This window comes from Microcaecilia unicolor, chromosome 4, assembly GCF_901765095.1.
Source record: "Microcaecilia unicolor chromosome 4, aMicUni1.1, whole genome shotgun sequence".
In the NCBI taxonomy this organism is placed as follows: Eukaryota; Metazoa; Chordata; class Amphibia; order Gymnophiona; family Siphonopidae; genus Microcaecilia; species Microcaecilia unicolor.
Genome location: NC_044034.1, coordinates 334,733,147 through 334,749,953, shown reverse-complemented (window position 1 = coordinate 334,749,953; position 16,807 = coordinate 334,733,147). Strand labels below are relative to the sequence as shown.

The window sequence follows — 16,807 nt, the reverse complement described above, 5'->3', positions numbered from 1 at the left end:
CCTTTCCATTTATTTCTTTACTTTCCTCCTTTCTTCTTCATTTCTTGCCCTCCATCCATGTCCAGCAACCCTCCTCTCCCCTCCAACCACCCATGTCCAGCCACCCTCCTCTCTCCCCTGCCCTCCCCTCCAGCCACCCTCCTCTCCCCCCTGCCCTCCCAGTGGCAGGCCTCCTTCCCACTCAGCACCAAGTCTCCCTTCCTCCCACTCAGCACCAGGCCTGCCACCCAGCACCAGGCCTCCCTCCCTCCCACCCAAGCACCAGGCCATGCACCCACCCAGCACTCCCACCCAAGCACCAGGCCTCCCACCCAAGCCTCCCTCCCTCCCACCCAGCACCAGGCCATGCACCCACCCAGCACTCCCACCCAAGCACCAGGCCTCCCACCCAGCACCAAGCCACCCACCCAGCACCAGGCCTCCCTCCCTCCCACCCAAGCACCAGGCCATGCACCCACCCAGCACTCCCACCCAAGCACCAGGCCACCCAAGCACCCAAGCCTCCCTCCCTCCCACCCAGCACCAGGCCATCCACCCACCCAGCACTCCCACCCAAGCACCAGAACACCCACCCAAGCATCAGGCAGGACACCCACTCAAGCACCAGGCAGCCCTCCGCCCTCCCTCCCTCCCACCCACCCAAGCACCAGGCAGGCCTCCCTCCCACCCAAGCACCCAGCACTCCCACCCAAGCACCAGGCCGCACTCCCACCCACCCGGCATCAATCATTCCTTCCTTCCTTCCTCCCTCCCTCCCGGCGTCAAGCATTCCTCCCTCCCACCCGGCACCAGCCCGCCATCCCTCCCCTCCCTCCGAACCCGAAGAAATTTAAAAGTCTTCCCTTGTCCGAATAGGCGGCGTCAGCATCAGCAGTAGCAGCGAAAAGCGTGCTGCTGTTTGGCGCGTTTTCAGCCTTCTGTCTCTCAAGCTCTCTGGTCCCGCCCTAACAGGAAATGAGGGCGGGACCAGAGAGCTTGAGAGACAGAAGGCTGAAGACGCGCCGAACCAGCAGCACGCTTTTCGCTGCTACTGCTGATGCTGACGCCGCCTACTCAGACAAGGGAAGACTTTTAAATTTCTTCCGGTTCGGAGGGAGGGATGGAGGCCGGGCGGGCTGGTGCTGGGTGGGTGGGAGGGAGGGAGGAAGGAATGATTGACGCCGGGTGGGTGGGAGGGCTGAAAGTCTCAGGTGAGGCGACCGGCGGCGCGCGTGCCAGCAGCGAGGGCTCCGCGTGCCCTCTCTGGCACGCGTGCCATAGGTTCGCCATCACTGCTCTAGGTGATCTTTTCCAGGCTTGGGTAGCACTGCTATCCAGGCCTCCATCATAGATTGAGGTAAGGACCCGCCCCTTCCCACCTGGTTGAACACATCAGCTAAAAGAGGTGCTAACTCAGGTGCAAAATGTTTATAAAACTCATTTGGCAATCCATCCAGACCAGGCGACTTACTCGATGGTAAGCTACGTATAGCCTCTTGAATTTCCTTAGGGGTAACTGGTTCATCTAGCAGTCTCTGCTGCTGGTGGCTCAGAGAGGACAGTTCACTATTTTGTAAATATTGATCTATGAAGTCCACTGAGGGATTTAGCTCTTTTGCGTAGAGGGCCTTGTAAAATTCCCCAAATCTCTTACGTATGTGCTCGGTTTTTCCTAGCTCCGTCCCACCTGCATCTCTTATCTTTAAGATGGTCCGCTCAACTTTCTGCCTTCGCATCTTTATAGCTAAAAGTCGCCCTGCTTTATTGGCAAATTCGTAAGTGCCCAGCCTACTCTTTGCTTGTAACAAACTGAGATGCTCTGAGTAAATGGAGTCCAACAGTAGTCTCTGGTCACTAAGCTCTTTCAATACCTGTACTGACCCCACTTGCCTTGTGTTGTGCCTCCAACAGGCGAATATTCTCGACAGCTCGCTATCTGTGCCTTGCTGGCTTTTGATTTCTTACTGGCCAGTTGCAAAAAGTATCCCCGAGATACTGCCTTCATGGCGTCCCATATTATACTGAGCGAAGGCCCAGAGTCCAAATTAAACTCGAGGTATTATTTTAGCATTTTTTTTTATATCCTACCACTACTTCCCCTTCTTGCAATAGACTAACGTTTAGTGTCCATCTTTTATCTTTACTCTCAGTCCTTATATTGGGTAGAGTTACCCACACCGGTGCATGATCCGACAGGGTCATACTGCCTATCCCCGCTTCAGGGCCCCTCTCCACCAATGCAGTATCCAAGAACATATAATCTATGCGGGAGTAAGAGTGGTGTACTGGAGAATAAAATGTGTAATCTCGCACCCTCGATGGTTAACCCTCCACAGGTCTACTGTGCCTAGTGATTGTGCTAAAGAACTCAATGCCAATGAGTCCCGTTGTCCCTCACCTCTCAGAGCCCCTGATCGATCAAGGCCTGGGTTCATCACAGTGTTAAAGTCCCCACTCATAATAATGGAGCCCTGTGCAAAACTGGCCAGAGAGTTTCTAACTTTGTCAATGAAACCCGCCTGCCCTGTGTTAGGTGCATAGATAGATGCTATAGTGAGGTCCACTTGATCAATTTTGACATGCAGAAAGATGTAACGTCCCCCAGTGTCCCTCACCTTGATCACCTGTGCCCCAACTGTTGCGTGCATCAGGATCGCCACTCCCCCCTTTTTTTACCCCACTGCAGCTGCAAAATGTGCCACTGGGTAGTCCGAGTGGGAGAGAAGTCTTTCATATCTATTCCTCAAGTGGGTCTCCTGAAGAAGGACCACGTGCCGCCTGAGCTGCCCCAGTTCTTTATAGAACTTCTGCCTTTTCTGGGGCATATTCAACCCTTTTACATTATAGGATAGAATCTTTAAATCAGTACCCATCACTGAGTGTGTTACCAGTGTTGGTCAGCTACATCCCTCCAAGTCTGTTCTGCAACCTGCGGTATTATATACAGTCTTAGGCCCCAGCCATGTCCACTCCTATCCCCTACCTCCTTCCCTCCGCTGTCTACTCCCCCCCACTTAAAACCCTCCCCAGACCCTTCCTTTCTCACCAAGTGAAAGACCTCATCTTCCAATTGGGATTCGAGAAAGTTCCCCATCTTTCACTCAGCCCCAGCCACTCATTCATCCCCCCCCCCCCCACCTCATACCTTCACATAGACAATCGACAATAAACCTTCCCATCCACCTCCCGTTCCCCATCTGGTCCCCATTTATACCCCTTAAACTGCTAACTCTCCATCATAACCGAGACTGTCAGCCCTTAGGCTTCTAATTTACAGGTATTGTTAGAACCCTCAAGAAAGCACGAAGGCAGATGGTCTGCAAACTCCAAGATGGAAAACAAAAAAAGCAGATCGTGTAGAAATGAAATGCAAACCCAGAGATATGTGACCGAAGCACTGGCTCCATATCAGTGGATCACGTTTTGAAATCTCTGACTCAGCTGTTTTTTTCCAAACCAACCCTTGATGCATGGGTTTTTTCCAAACCAACCCTTGATGCATGATTTCTACATTTTGCCTTATATTTGGCAACAAAGGATTTTCTGTATAGCCCCTGAAGCAGCCCAGTTGGGCGAAACACGGCCTGTGTCGGGCTGTTTGTACTCATATAAATATTGTTGTATTGTTTAAATAAATTGCATTTCATTGTTAGAACCCTCACCATCTATCACAGTCTGTAAGTCGACACTGGCACATTTCCCAGTTCAGGGAAATTTGCATCCCACTCTCCATGTCCATGATAGCTTATTCTCCTCGCCTCAGTCCCGCGTGCACAGTCCAGCTCAACGCTTCTGGCTACCTCGTTTTGTATTTTCTGGGACTCTCTGCCATCGTTGAAGTTTTGCTCGAGTAGCGGACGCTACCGCCCCGAGTGGAGCCTTTGAAGAGACCAGTTCAGCGGCGTACAGGGCCTCCCATGCCTCCTGTAGGGTTTGCACCCTATGCTTGTTGCCCTTCAAGGTGAAGTTTAGAGAAAAAGGGAAGCCCCATCTGTATGATATTTTATGCTTAGTCAAGGATTCCAACGCTGGTCTCATCTGCCTTCTCAGCTGCAGGGTGTGTTGCGATAAGTCCTGGTACACCTGGATCAGAGCTCCTCCATATTCCAATCTCTCTGTCTTTCTTGCGGACACCAGGATTTTTTTCCTTGATTTCATACTTGTGGAAACGCACAATTATGTCGCGCATCTGTTGCTCCTTTCGCGCCCCCAATGCTCTATGAGCTCTATCCAGCTCACACCGCAGTTCTCCCGCATCAGGTCCCAGCAAAATGGAGCATAACGACTGCACTATTTCCGCCACATTCTCTGCGTCGCCACCCTCAGGGACGCCTCGGAAACGGAGGTTGTTTCTCCGTCCCCTGTTCTCAAGGTCGTCTATTTTATATTCCAAGTATGCGTGCTTTTGGTCCATCTCCTGCAGCATATTGGCATGCTTGTTTAGGGATTCAGCGTGCTTGTCGAGTTTCAGCTCTGCTTCCTCCACTCTGCCGCCTAATTCTCTAAGGTCAGCACTTAATGTGTCCATCCGCTCTAAAATTTCGTCCTTGGACTGCTTAATCTCCGTCTGTATATTAGTTAAGAACTTGCGAAGCTCGCTGGACATGCCTTTTTTTGGCAGGGGAGCTCGCATTCCGACATGGATAGCGCGGAGTCTGAGTCCGACGGAGAAGCACGCTCCGGAGATTCGCGGTGTTTAGCGGCCTTACTCGCCATGCTTTTCTCCGCTTTATCCGCTTCTTTTTTTTCGAGTGGAAGGTGTTTTGCTCATATCCTCAGCTGTTCAGACGGGGTTTCTGCTTACCCAGGCTGTATTTTTCTTCTGATATGTTACTGTTGTTCGCAATAAATCGGCGTTAGGAGAGGGAGCTGTGAGGATAGGCTACCATGCTACTCGATGACGTCACTTCCTCCCCGTCCCTCCTCATCATGTTTCTATTTTTACTAGAACCCTGGAGGTACAGCTCTATATCTAAGAACTTGTTACAGCTGGCAATCTTGCTGGTCTGGCCTAGAATCTGCAGAAAGCAAAAGTTACTTACATGTAGCAGGCATTCTCCTAGGACAGGAGAGTTAAATTCTCACAAGTGGGTGACATCGACCCACGTCTGTTCGGTCCGGGATTTATGATTAGCATAAGTAGAGCTTTGTGGAGCGCAAAGACATGCTCCACCGCTCATGCACGAGTGCCCTCCTGACATGCGTGAGTGCCCTCCTGCCTGCCGCGAGAGTGCAGTCTCCTCAGTTTTATACTACAGCAAAATAGTAAAAATAAGAAAGGAGGCAACTCCAAGGGGAGGTGGGAGGGATTGTGAGAATATAAGCCCTGGTGTCCTCGCAGAATACCTGCTACAGGTAAGTAACTTTGCTTTCTCCGAGGACAAGCTGGGCACTAATTCTTACAAGTGGGGAATCCCTAGCATTCAAGCTCACCAAAAACAACAAACATTGGTCAATTGGGCCTTGCAACGGCGAGGACATAATGCGGATTAACTTGAAACTATATACAATTTGAATAAAAGTGCAGCCTGGAACAGAAAATGGGCCTAGGAGGGTGGAGTTGGGTTCTAGACCCCAAATAGATTCTGCAACACTGTCTGCCCGAACCGACTGTCGCATCGGGTAACCTGTTCAAGGCAGTAGTGTGATGTGAATGTGTGGACTGAAGACCATGTTGCAGCCTTGCAACTTTCTTCAGTGGAGGATGACCTCAAGTGGGATACCGACGCAGCCATGGCTCTGACACTGTGAGCCATGACTACTACTACTACTACTATTTAACATTTCTAAAGCGCTACTAGGGTTACGCAGCGCTGTACAATTTAACATAAAGGACAGTCCCTGCTCAAAGAGCTTACAATGTAAAGGACAAGTGAACAGTCAGTCCGATAGGGGTAGTCAAATTGGGGCAGTCTGGATTTCCTGAAAGGTGGTGAGGGACAACGGGACTCATTGGCATTGAAGAGGTGGGCTTTGAGCAAAGACTTGAAGATGGGCAGGGAGGGGGCTTGGCATAAGGGCTTAGGAAGGTTGTTCCAGGCATAGGGTGAGGCGAGGCAGAATGAGCGGAGCCTGGAGTTGCTGGTGGTGAAGGGTACTGAGAGGAGGGATTTGTCCTGTGAACGGAGGTTTCGGGCTGGAACGTAAGGGGAGATGAGGGTAGAGAGGTAGTGAGGGGCAGCAGACTGAGTGCATTTGTAGGTAAGAAGGAGAAGCTTGAACTGAATGCGGTATCTGATTGGAAGCCAGTGAAGTGACCTGAGGAGAGGGGTGATATGAGTAGATCGGCTCTGGTGGAATATAAGACGTGCAGTAGAGTTCTGGACAGATTGAAGGGGGGATAGATGGCTATACGGGAGGCCGGTGAGGAGTAGGTTGCAGTAGTCAAGGCGAGATGTAATGAGAGCGTGGACGAGGGTTCGGGTGGTGTGATCAGAGAGGAAAGGGCCAGCTCAGCCTGAGCATAAGTGAAGGAAATGCAGTCTGCCAGTCAATTAGAAATTATGTGTTTCCTGAGGGTCACCCCTATCCTACTAGGATCAAAAGAAATAAAAATTTGGGTGGACTGTCTGTGGGGCCTGGCCATTCCATGTAGTAGGCCAATGGTCTCTTCAAGGTGTGCAAGGTGCTTTTGCCAGGATGGGCATAAGATCGGGGAAAGAATGTTGGCAAGACAATTGACTGGCCCAGATGAAACTCTGACACCAAATTCAGCAGGAACTTATGGTGCATGCAGAGGACTACTCTGTTGTGATGAAACTTAGTATAAGGTGAATCCACCATTAAGGCCTGAAGCTCACTGACCCTACAAGGTGAAGTAACAGCCACCAAGAAAACGACTTTCCAGGTCAAGTACTTCAGATGGCAGGAATTCAGTGGCTCAAAAGCAGCTTTCATCAGCTGGGTGAGAATGACGTTGAAATCCCTTGTCACAGGTGGAGGTTTGACAGGGCGCTTTGACAAAAGCAAACCTCTCATGAATCAAACAATTAAAGGCTGTTCACAGATGGGTTGATGATCAGCACTAATTGCACTAAGGTGAACCCTTATGGAGTTGGTCTTTAGATCAGACTCTGAGGTGTAGAAGGTATTCAAGCAGGGTCTGTGTAGGGCCTTGCTCTCACACCAGACAGCAAACCTCCTCCACTTGAAAGAATTGCACCTCTTATTGGAGTCTTTCCTGGAAGCCAGCAAGACCCGGGAAACACCCTCCAAAAGAAGCAAGGAAGCAAATTCTAGGCTCTCAACATCCAAGCTGTGATTGCCAGAAACTGGAGGTTAGGATTTAGAAGAGACCCCCTCGTTCCGCATGATGAGGGCTGGAAAACACTCCAATCTCCACATTTCTTCGGGGAATAACTCCAGAAGTAGAGGGAACCATATCTGCCATGGCCATTATGGCATGATCAGAATCATGGTTTTGCGGTCTTGCTTGAGTTTCAACAAAGGTTTCCCCACTAGAGATATGGAAAGATACGCATACAGAAGGCCTGTCCTCCAACTGAGAAGGAAGGCATCCGATGCTAGTCTGTTGTGGGCCTGAAGTCTGGAACAGAACTGAGGGACCTTGTGGTTGATCTGAGTGGCAAACAGATCCATCAAGGGGGTGCCCCACACTCAAAAGATCTTGCAGGCAATGTCCATATTGAGAGCTCACTCATGTGGTTGCATTATCCTGCTCAGTCTGTCAGCCAGGGTATTGTGTTTGCTCACCAGATAAGTGGCTCGAAGGAACATGCCACGTTGGTGAGCCCAATGCCACATCCAGACAGCCTACTGACACAAAGGGCACGATCCAGTGTCCCCTGCTTGTTGGTGTAATATATTGCAAACTGATTGTCTATTTGGATGAGCACAATTTGATGAGATAACCGATCTCATTCCTTAAACCACCCAAGTACACCAAAACACCTCTCACACGACCTTACCTAACACCTTCTACCTAAATTCCTCTTTCACCTCAGCCTATGATCGACTGCTTTCTTAAATCATGTAATGACGTTCTCATTTCCATACTCTGTAAGCCACATTGAGCCTGCAAAAAGGTGGGAAAATGTGGGGTACAAATACAATAAATAATAATCTCTGAAAGCCTTTAGAGCATTCCAGTTTGCCCGGCGCTTCAGGAGATTGATCTGAAGATTTGTTTCCTGGGTGGACCAAACACCTTGGGTGTGAAGCTCATCTACATGAGCCCCCTCATCCCAGGAGAGATGCATTCGTCATCAGCACCTTTTCTGGCTGAGGAATTTGGAATGGAAGTCCCAGAGTCAATTGGATTGAATGGCCCACCACTGAAGGGAACATACAAGCTCTGAGGATACTTGGATGACATCTTCCAGGCTCCCCGTAGCCTGACACCACTGAGAAGCCAGGTCCATTGAGCTGATCTCATGTGAAGATGAGTCAAAGGTGCAACATACACTATGGAAGTCATGTGGCCCAACAATCTCAACATCTGCCAAGCTATGACCTACTGAAAGGCTCAAACCTTGGAAGGGAGTGCGACAAGAGTGTCCGTTCTCAAATCCGGAAGGTAGGCTCAAACCTTTTGTGTATCGAGCAGGGCTCCTATGAACAATCACTGGACAGGGCGAAGAAGAGACCAGGGATAGTTTAAAACGAACCCTAGTAGCTCGAGCACACGAATACTCATCTGCATGGACTCCTGAGAACCATCCAGAGAGTTACTCTTTACCAGTCATTCATTGAGATATGGAAATACACGGACTACAAGTTTGCATAGCAATGCTGCAATTACCTCTAGACATTTGTTGAAGACCCTAGGAGCTGACGCAAAGCCAAAAGGCAACACGTGGTACTGAAAGTGATGTGTTCCCCAGTCAAAATCGAAGATACTTCCAGTGGGCTGGATGTATCGGGATGCGAGTATATGCATCATTTAAGACCAGAGAGCACAGCCAATCATTTTCCTGAATCACTGGGAGAAGGGTAACCAGGGAAACCATGCTGAACGTTTTTTGGACTAGGAATTTGTTTAGGCCCTTAGGTCTAGGATGGGACAGACCCCCCCCCCCCCCCCGTTTTATATTGCACAAGGAAGTACCTGGAATAGAATCCCCGCCCTTCCTCCCCTGGTGGAACAGGCTTGACCGCATGGGCCTTCAGAAGGTCTGAGAGCTGAACGAATGAGCTTTCAGTGGGCAATATGGAGGTTTTACAAACCAATTGAGTGCACATCTGAGACGTACTATTTGAAGAACTCACCAGTTGGAGGTTATAAGGGACCATCTTTCTTGAAAAAATGTCAGCCTCCCCCCAACTGGCAATTTGTCTGGGATGGACACTTTTACTGCAGCTATGCTCTGCTGGAGTCAGTCAAAAGCTAGTCCCTTGCTTTGCCTGGGGAGCAGCAGGGACATTTGGTGCACTCTGTTGACATGAACGAGCGTGCTGGGGTTGAGTCTGAGTAAGCTGGCAAGCTGAGGGGTTGTACCTATGCCTCTGACAGTAATAGGGACGCCTTCGTGGCTTTCCAAAAGTCCTCCTAGATGAGAAGGTAGATGTAGAAGGCGCCCGGCGGAAGACAGAAGAGAAGGTATCAGTATGTTTGGTCTGTGACTTCTTCAACATTCCCTCCAAAAAGGTTATCCCCCAGCATGGGGCATCCGCCAACCTCTGCTGAACAGAATGTTTGAAGTCAGAAACACGCAGCCATGAGAGTCTGCACATTGCTATACTCTGGGCAGAGATCCTGGATACCACATCAAAAGTGTAGTAAGTGATCCTGGCCAAGTACCTTTGACATGCCTTCTGTAGCTTGACCAACTGGTGAACTGCCTGCTCTGGAGGGAGTGTCTCAGCCAGGTCCAACAACTTGCGCACCGAGCTTCGCAACTACACATAGTGAAGAGCTGGTAGGATTGTATTCGGGAGATGAGCATTGAACCCTGGAACATCTTTCTCCCAAAAGAATCCAAGGTTCTAGCTTCTCTACCTGGGGGCATCGAGGCATATTCCCTGGAACTCTTGGCTCTTTTGAGAGCGGCTTCCACCACCATGGAATTGTGAGGCAACTGAGGCTTATCAAAACCAGGTGTACTGTGGATCCGGTACATGGTATCGATCTTCTTGGGCATGACCAGGACCCACAGAGGGGACTCCCAATTCCTAACAAGAACTTCCTGGAGTACTCATGAAGAGGAACAGTCACAGCCTCCCTGGGAGGAGATGTGTAGTCAAGGACCTCAAGCATCTTGGCCCTGGGCTCGTCCTCCACTTCCAAAGAAAATGGAATGGCGTCATCAATTCCCTTAACAAAACAAGGGAATGAAAAGCTCTTTGGAGGAGACTTTTTCCTTTCAGGTGGAGGGGAAGGTTCAGAGGGAATTCCATAGGACTCATCTGAGGAAAAAGTACTTGGATCCTCCTCTGAATCCCATGAGTGCTTCTCTTCAGTGTGAGCCAATACCTCCTGGTGGGATTATCGAGACTGAACCTGCCTAGACGTGGAGGAGCCATGTCCTTGAGAATGGCGATGAGAAGTCGGTTACTGCCTCAACTCTGGTGAAGCTTCCCTCCACCGATGTTGAAGGAGTACTGGTTTGGGTGGCAGTCGACACCGGAGTCACTGCTGTTGGAGGCCACACCACAGGTTGAGGGCCAAGCGGGGCTACAATGGGAGGCAGGGTAAGCGCAAGCACCTCTGATGCCTATGCACACTGTTGCAGGCGGCCATCCAGCAGCTCATGGAGCAAGGATGGATGCGCTGAACGAGGGCCGACAGACTGGGGTGTCAGTGGAGATCCCTGTTACAAAATTGCTGAGGTCGATGCGGGAGCTGGCTCTTGGCTGCTGGGAGACCGATGCATCTGCACCTCCTATATGGAGTGAGAGCATTCCTCCTGGCGCAGACACTTCTTGGGTGCCGAATCCTTTGATGCCCCGGAACTCCCAGCACCATGCGTTGAGGGCAATCAATGACGATGTTTTTTGGCCTTCAACTGAAGCTTGTCATCGAGGCTCCTCAGTGCCGAGGACGACGTCAAATCCACACGTCACCTCGGGGTCGGGTCCGACAATGGACAGTCCCGGGGGCCTTGCACAGTAAGCCTCGAGGCAGGTGGAGACCCACTCAATGTTTCACTGCTCCCAATATCCAAGGGTCTAACAGCAGCTATGTTTACCAACGCTCAGTGCGATGCTCGACGTCGATGCCAATGCTGACGTTGAGGAACCAGACTTGGCTCCAAAAATCCTCTCTCGTTGAGCCTTTCTAGAAACCTGGGTTTCATACAACGGCAGAGAACACAGTTAGTCGAGATATGACCGGGCCCGAGACACTGAAGACACCAAGAATGGGTGTTTTTCCCAGAGATCATCTGATTGCACCAGGTACAACACTTAAAGCCATTGGGAACCTTCATGGACATGGAAGGAAAAACTTCATCAGCTAAATTAAACGAAACGATGATGCCTGAAAAAGAGGCAAGACACAGCAAAAGGAAGGGAAAAATCCTGGACGAAGCCAAGGTCTAAAATGGACAAATAACAACGGAAAAGAAAGGAAACTTAAAACTGGGAAATATCAAACTAGAAGATAAAGGAAAAGGGCAAAAAAATGGGTTTCCACAACGGGACAAAAAAAAGGACAAAAAAACCACCGAAAGGCACAAAATAGCATTTTTGAATGAGCGAAGTGAGGAGAGAGTAAAAAAAAATACCCTCTCCTCACCACAGTAGAAAAAGAACTGAGGAGACCATGTTTTTGCGGCAGGTGGAAGGGCACTCGCGCATGTGCTGTGGAGTGTGTCTCACACTCCACAAAGCTCTATTTATGCTAATCATAAGTCCTGGACCAGGTGAAGCAGGTCGGCATCACCCACTTCTGAGAATTTGTGCTCTGCTTTGTTCTCCAAGGACTTCATTCCTATACTTAACATCCCCCTCTGCACTACTGCTGCAAATCTGGCAAAATATTCAAGACTTCTCAAGGAGATTCAATTTAAAAAAGGACTCCCTAGTCTTTACCAGTCACCTCAAGGACAGAGGGCTAAGGAGATGGCTAGAAGGCTCAGGGTCAGGCACAGAGATAAGTAAGGATCCTGTCACCTCTAGGACTGGAGGGCTCAGGGGATGGGCTCAGGGATAAGGAACCTGTCACCTCTAGGACTGGAGGGCTCAGGGGACATAGGAATACAGTGCTGTCTCCAAATCTGAAGGCCCTATCTCAAAATAATATAGATTACAGGCAGTCCAGCGTTTACACCATGAGTCACATTGAATGATGTTCAATAGGCATACACAAGAGAAGCGTGGTCAGAGCTTAAATTCAGTTGATGCTATCCAGAGCAGAGTTCCAGTTATATTTTCCCTGGCTGCTTCCATTACTGGTATGATCCTTTTTTCTTTGCCTCTACTCCTAACTCCCAACTCCCTGCCACAACCATTTGATCATCTCTCTTCTTCCCCGATTCTTCTCCTCAATGTAATCCTTTCTTCTCTGGCTGGTGCTGCATGCATATCTATCTCCTCTGTTGGCTGGCTTCATTTAGCAACTTGAAAATGAAGTGCCCTCTAGTCTTGCAGGACCTGCCTGCATTGCATATTCCAAATGCTAGACTTAATCTAGCCACTGCAGGAGCTAATGGGGCTCATTTTCAAAAGAGAAAAACATCCAAAAATTGGTATAAATCTGCATTTGGATGTTTTCTCACAAAAACATCCAAATTGCTTTTTTCAAAACTAATCTTTAGACTTTTTTCTATGAAGTAAGTCAGAAGTGCGCTCAAATCACAAGGGGGCATGTCAGAAGCGTGCTAAGGGCAGGATCTGGGCATTCCTAACACTTGGACGTTTTTTTTTTTTTTTTGCTATAATGGAACAAAACAAAAACATCCAGGGATATAAGTTGGACGTTTTGGTCTACACCTGTTTTATGAATGAATAAGCCACAAAAAAGTGCCCTAAATAACCAGATGGCCCCTGCAGGAATAAAGGACTGCAAACCACGTACTCCTTAAGTGGAACTGACCCCCTCTCACCCCTCAAAGATGTAAATGAATCAGTACTTACCAGATTCTATGACAGCTTCACATGTTATGGCCAGTCCTATTAGAGCAGCAAGCAGGTTCCTGGAATAGCCTAGTGGATGGTGCAGTGCACTGTAGAGAAGATGACCCAGGCCCATAATCCACTCTAATTATTACACTTGCGGTGGAAAGTGTCAGCCTGTCAAAACCTACTGTAGCCACATATAAGTGACACCTGTATAAGAGCTATTGTAGTAGTGTATAGTTGGGTATACTAGAATTTTTGTGGGTTTTGAAGGGCTCACCATACAATATCAGGCAGTAATGGTGAGATGTGTACCTAGGACCTTTTATGTGAAGTCCACTGCAGTGCCCACTAGGGTGTCCCACTGCTCTGCTGGAATGTCTGTGTGGCCAGTCTACTAGGAAAGCTGGCTCTTCCTACGTCCCAATGGCTTTTTTTTAATGGTCCAATAAAATAGATGTACTAAGCACATCATCTAAAAAATGGTCATTTTCAAAGAAAAAAGATAGACGTCATTTTCACTACTTGATTTTTGGACAGTTTTAACAAAACGTCCAAAGTCAGATTTTGATGTCATATTGAAAATGCCCCTCCACGTGGCAAGAGGTGCCATTCTTCACATACCCACTGAAGGTGAGAGAGACAGGATACCACAGGGAGAGGGAGCCCCTACTGTAGAAGTGACTTGCAGATGGAAAATGGAATAGGGAGTGTGTGGGGCTCCTGGAAAGAATCTAGCAAAATTTAAGCCCGAGACTGGGGGACACGACATGATAAAGATATTCAAATATCTGGATAGAACGATTTGTGAGTAACTAAGCTGTTCCCTGAGTAAATATGATAGCTGAAAATTCTCTCCCTCTCCATGGATAAAAGTACCATATTGTTTTACAGCGCATGCACTTTTAACTGAATCGCAAAGGGGTGGGTCAAGCAATAAAACTACTGTGTCTGTGGTTGTCTTGTCTGGATTACATGCTTAGATATCCTTTGGAATCAGAGGGGAACTTTTTTTTTTTTTTTTGGGGGGGGGGGGGTTACTCGCTAGAATGGTAATATGTTTATATGTCATCACTGGAAATTATTAACACTGGATAAAAATGCAATTATAATGTATGTATATGTTTATATATATATATTTTTTTTTTTTTTTTGGTGTGGGATTGCTTGTTAGAATTTTAATATGTTTCTGTCATCACTGGCATTTATTAGCATTGGATAAAACAGCGATTACAGTGTTTTGGGTTCTTTTGTCGGCTGTAAAGTATGATCCCACCCTAGCTTTCTGCTTGGGATGAACCACCCCAATCTATTTACTGATACTTCTTTACTGTATTTATCACTGTAACGGTACCCCTACATTGTATTTGTTCACACTGGAGTCTGTAACCACCTCTCTGGAACTATGCAAGCCACTTTGAGTCTACTAATAAGTGGGAAAAGGTGGGATACAAATGTAACAAATAAAAAAATAAAATCAACGCACAGGGACTTTATACTGAAATTCCCATTTCTGCTTTACAATGTCAATTTTGTATATGTGTAAACTTCGCAGCAGGGGCATAGCAATGGGAGGACCTAAGCTGTTCACTTTCAGCTCAGGCCAACTTGGCAGCAGCACACTACAACCAGCTGAAAACGCCCTCAGCCTGCCAAACCCCTAGACCATCAAAACATTGCAGCTATTTCAAATGGCAACTGGTTTGGAAGCTTTTTATTGACGATGTCAACACTGTTTAGATTGTGAGTGCTGTGTGTGAGTTTCGGGAACTCTGACATGACTCATCAGCTGGGTGGGTAGAGGGGGAGAGGGGAGGTTGGGATAGGGAGGGTTTAGGGAAAGGAGGGGTTGTTAATTTTGAAAACTTTATAAATATTGAAGTTCTTAACAGATGTATAAAGAAGCTATGTAATGTTGCAGAGCTGTACTACATGGTATTAATGCTGCTTGGATTTCGATGTGATACTGTATTTACAGTTTGTTAAATGTTGCATGTTGTAATGAGTGCATTTTCAATAAAGACTTCTTATAAATAAAAAAAAACAAAACATTGCAGCTATTGGCAGCAGGCTCCTAGCCACCAACACTGGCACTGCACACATATTCCATTCTCGCACAGGCTCAGTTCCAGCTCTAGAAGTATGCCTGTGTGGAGTGTTGGCTTCAGTAGTTAGAAGTGCTGCTGTTGCTGACTACCGTAGTGTTCTGACAGCCTGGGGAGTCCAGTCAGCTGAGGATATCTTCAGCTGGAGAGGCTTCAGGATCCCCTCGGCTAAGGTGCATACTGGTTCATATTCAAAATGATTTAATCAGCCAGAAATGGCCGCTGAACGGTTAAATTGCTTGTTCGGGTCTATCTGCTAATTTTCAGTGGGACTTAACTGGTTATCACTGCTGAAAGTTAGCGGTTAAGCACTTAAGTGAAACCCAGCTATTTTGGGGGAGTTCCAGGAGCGGAGTAAGCACTTGGCTGGTTAAGTGTTGATATTCAGCACTTAACCGGCCAGGGTAACCATATTGCATAAAACACAGTCTTATCTTTAGGCAGTAACCCATGACTGGTTAAGTGCTGAATATCGACTTAACCAGCTATGTGTTAGGCAGCTCAGCAAAAACCAGATATTCAATGCCAAAGCCCACACATGGCCTGGCATTGAATATCCAGGAATAATGCCAGCGGCGATCACCAAAATGCTCACTGCTGCTAGCTGAATATTGACCTTTCAATTTTTAAGTTTGGGGGGGGGGGGGGGGGGTGCAGAGAGAATAGTAGAAATGTAGCCCACTCAACCCATCAGTTGGCCCACTCAAAATTTGCTTTTTGGCTATGCCACTGGTTCATAGACACTAAAATTCACTCGCAGCCCTAGGCAATGTAAGGATTTTAAAAACTGCCTCCAATGCCACCCACTGTGTGTAAAAAATGAAGCAAAAAATTGTTTTTGAGTGGAAAGGAGCCATAGGAGAAAGAGTTCCAATCTGCTCAAATGTGCAGGTGGAAGAGGCATCACAAAACATGAACAGTCAGAAATAAGTTCCCTGTAGCAAGTTCAAAACTTATTTCCATGGAGAAAATTCATAAATGTTTCCAAAGACACTTTATAATGTAGAGGCATTGATTTTTTAAAGGGAAGCAAATAAATTAGTGTGAAAATCCCAAGCGAGAAAAGATCCTAGATACAATTTGCAAAGAAATGCCCGGGAGAGGCAGAAGCAGCAATGAGAAAATCACAGGCACAAGTGAGAAAATGATGAATGATGAATCCAGGAAGCCGCAGGCACTCTCTCTCTTCCATACCCTAAGGCAGTCTCTACAGTACCCCTTTTTTTTGTTTACTTTAATCTTTATTGCCATAGATGCTGAAAAAGCATTTGACAGGGTGGAGTGGCATTTTCTACAGCACCACCATGATACTTTTAAGTTGTACCCTCCCAACTTCTCCAAAATGCTTTCAGCCCCAACTCCCCCCTCTACAAAATAGGTTATTAGCTTGTTTTAAGTCAAACTAAATAACTCGTATCCCCCACAATCCATCCCATGCTCCCTTCTCCAGTTTGAGAACCACTGAACTATGGTACCCGTCCTCACACAAACAGACCATATATATGCAAAGCCAAAACTCCAGCTCCATAGCGTGTACATCATCTGGGACACGTGTTAATGCAAACACATGTTTATTTATTATAGTATGTGTAAACAAAACTATATGCAAAAGACCTGAAAACATGAGGAGAGGAAGAGGGAGAAGCAGATAGAGGGAAGAAGGACAAGAAAGAAGAGAGAGGATGGGAAATGGAGAAGCAGGGACA

General features: G+C 47.7%; 1 protein-coding gene across 1 annotated transcript in view; it reads right to left on the bottom strand.

The window, feature by feature from the left end:
* LOC115469426 (inositol polyphosphate-5-phosphatase A-like) overlaps positions 1 to 16,807 on the bottom strand; it is a 110,253-nt gene that overhangs the window by 19,404 nt on the left and 74,042 nt on the right. The window lies entirely within an intron of this gene.